Below are 3,146 nucleotides of genomic sequence, written 5' to 3'. Positions count from 1 at the left end.
TAAATGAACTTAGCTGTGTTAGAACTAAATTACTAATATAATTAAAACCAACTTGATAATCCATAATAATTAGCTAGTCATAAGAATGACGTGTATTTGAACTAAACAAGAGTGTGTTTTTACTTATTGATTGGATTTGAGTAAAGTTCATCTGATCTTGTAAAATCAGATAAAACCCCCTTTTAAACTTGTTAATAATTAGGTTAATTTAATAGTAAGTAGATTAACTAGTAACACCGTTCCCTGTGATCGACACCCGACTTACCCAAGCTATACTATAATCCGACTAGGTACACTGCCTATAAGTGCATAGTTAGTTTAAGTTTGTTAGGTTATAAATATTAAAATTAGTGGGTACTTTTGTGCACATCAAGTTTTTGGCGCCGTTGCTGGGGAACGGCTTAGTTTTTTTTAGCTTGTTTATTTGCATTAAATTAATCGATCCTTCTTGTGGAGTAAAACCCACAAAAAGTTAATTTTTCAGCAAAGTTTAATTTTTTATTTTGGTCACAAAGTCCACGACGTGGCCAGATACGTGCCATCACGTGGACACCCAGAACTCTAGATTTTTAGTTGTTAGTTAGTTTTTCTATTTTAGTTCACTTTTACCTTGTTTATTTAGTTTATCTGTAGGAGTTTATGAGCAGAGGCTCAAACACACCCTTAGTGCCACCACTTGAAGATCCCGAGTCTGCAATTCACAAGAAAGAGACGCCCTTACAAGAATTCAAGTCAGCTTTTTCAAGGAAGTCAGGAAAGAAGACAGGAGAGTCAAGTTCATCCTCAAAGCACAAGAGCAATTTTGAGCACTTGGATCAAATACCCGTCCAAACCGAATCCGAATACGATACCGAGCCCGAATTTGAAGAACATACGAGCGAACCCGAGAACGAGCCAAGGAACGAGATGGCAGCACTTGAAGAGATGTCCATGAGAGCTTACAAGAAGCGGATCCGAGAATATGTGGGTCCCGGTTTAGTCCATCCCGCAATACCTGCCACTGCCACGTTCGAGCTAAAAGGGCACATCTTGACTGCACTGAAGGATATCCCATTTTTTGGGAAAGATCATGAGGATGCTTTTAAGCATCTAGATGAAATCAATGACATTGCGGATTACTTCAATGTCCCAAATGTCAATAGAAACACCGTCTTGCTTAGGATGCTTCCCATTACTTTCAAGGGAGTAGCTAAAGAGTGGTTAAAATCACTTCCACCGGGTACAATCACCACTTGGGCTCAAATGTGTGAGCAATTTCTGGATCAGTTTTGCCCACCATCCAAGATAGCTAAACTCAAGAAGGCAATAGCCAACTTTGAGCAACAGCCGGGGGAGTCATTATACGAAGCATGGGAGCGGTACAAGGTCTTGCTCAGAAATTGCCCTCAACATGATCTAAATGTGCAACAAGAGATGTCGATTTTCTATGATGGGGTTAACGTTATGACGAGACAAATCCTTGACTCTCAAGGACCTTTGGCAATGAAAAATCCAAGGGAGGTCAAGGAGCTGATTGAAGAATTCGCGAAGCACTCTCGCGAATACCACAACCCTAGTCAAGATGGAATCAAAGGCGGTGGAGGGGCCCAAACTGAAGAAATAGTAGCTGTAATGGCCATGCTGAATAATTTGGATCGAAGGATGACACAAATGGACCAGTCAATTCATGCCATAAGAGTGGGTTGTGAGAGATGTAGTGGTCCACACTTGACCAAGGACTGCAATTTAGATGAGTTTGGGAACAGAAAAGCTGGAGGAAACCAAAGAAGGAGTGGCTGCCATATGAAGAGTATAAGAAGCAAAAAGAAGAGAAGTATAGGCAGACAGGTCGAGGCTTCTATCAAAAGGGGCAGCCACCAGCTGAGAAGAAACCCGATCTAGAGACCATATTGATGAAGCTTATGGAAGCTTCGGAAAAGAGACACGATGCCACTGATTATGCTATTATTGAACAACAAACTTTAATAAAGAATCAGCAAGCCACCATCCATAACCTTGAAGTACAATTTGGTCAACTAGCCACTCTGGTTCATGAAAAGTTGTCCCCGAAGAATCCCGAAGTGAAGACCCAATCTCATGTAATGGCCATCGATAATGAAGAAGAAGCAATCTCTGAGTTCCTGGAGGCATTGGAAGAAGAACCACAACAGCCTGATCCAAAACCAAAGAAGCCAAAGTTCGAAAGTGAAGGGGTTGCTGAAACAGCTTCGCCACGACGTGGCACTTCTTTGGCCACGACGTGGCTCTTGCTTGAACAAAAAGTTTCTGAGTCCGTTCCGGTTTATCAGCCGCCTTTGCCTTTTCCTTCCCAAGCTACCCTTAGTCCACTGGAAAGAGAGCATAGAGAGTTTTTCAACCATGTGAAGGGGATCCCGATTAATACTCCCTTTGTCGGGTCCTTATCCAAAATTCCCGAGCATCAGAAATTACTACAAGATTTGATAGACACTCGCAAGCAATTAAAGAAGCATTCTAAAGTGATTCTAAGTGAACAAAGCTCAAAAGCTGTGTTGGGAGAGACACTGAAGAAGATGGGAGATCCTGGACGCCTCACTCTTTCGTGTGAGTTTGGTAACAAAATGAAGGTTAATGATTTAGCCGATTCTGGGGCTAGCATTAATTTGATGCCTTTTTCATTTTATCAAAAATTGGAAATTCCGAAGATGAAGGCTACAAAAATGACGATTCACATGGCGAACCGTTCAGTGACACAACCCCGGGTCATTGTGGAGGATATTTTGGTGAAAATTGGAAAATTTGTTTTTCCAATAGATTTCGTAGTGTTGGATATGAAGGAAGATCCCGATGTTCCAATTATCCTTGGTCGTCCATTGCTTAATACTGCTGGAGCATTGGTTGATATTCGCGGGTCTAAGCTCACTTTGAGGGTTGGAGAGGAAAAAGAAGTTTTTGGAATGCAAGATGACTTCCAAGAGGATCATGTTCAAGAAGAGGTGTTCACAATTAATGAAGACAATGAACTAGAAGAACTAGAAAGGCTTATGGGAGAAGAGATCAAGACAGTTCATCAAGTCATAAGAACAAAACCGAGGGCATCTGTTCCATATTTGGTTGAAGTCATAGCTTACAAGAGTCCACCTTCTTGGGTGAGAAAAGAAGATGAGGAGATAACAAGTGATGAAGAA

The 3,146-nt window shown here is 41.3% G+C and overlaps 1 non-coding gene across 1 annotated transcript; it reads right to left on the bottom strand.

Moving 5' to 3' along the window:
• Positions 1-1,290: 1,290 nt before the first annotated feature.
• LOC111886236 (small nucleolar RNA R71) lies at positions 1,291-1,397 on the bottom strand. The gene has a single exon (XR_002848359.2). It is a non-coding gene; the product is annotated as a small nucleolar RNA R71 (small nucleolar RNA).
• Between the last annotated feature and the right edge of the window lie 1,749 nt (positions 1,398-3,146).

Source organism: Lactuca sativa, chromosome 4 (assembly GCF_002870075.4).
Source record: "Lactuca sativa cultivar Salinas chromosome 4, Lsat_Salinas_v11, whole genome shotgun sequence".
NCBI classification, from domain to species: domain Eukaryota; kingdom Viridiplantae; phylum Streptophyta; class Magnoliopsida; order Asterales; family Asteraceae; genus Lactuca; species Lactuca sativa.
This window is presented reverse-complemented; position numbering and strand designations above follow the sequence as displayed.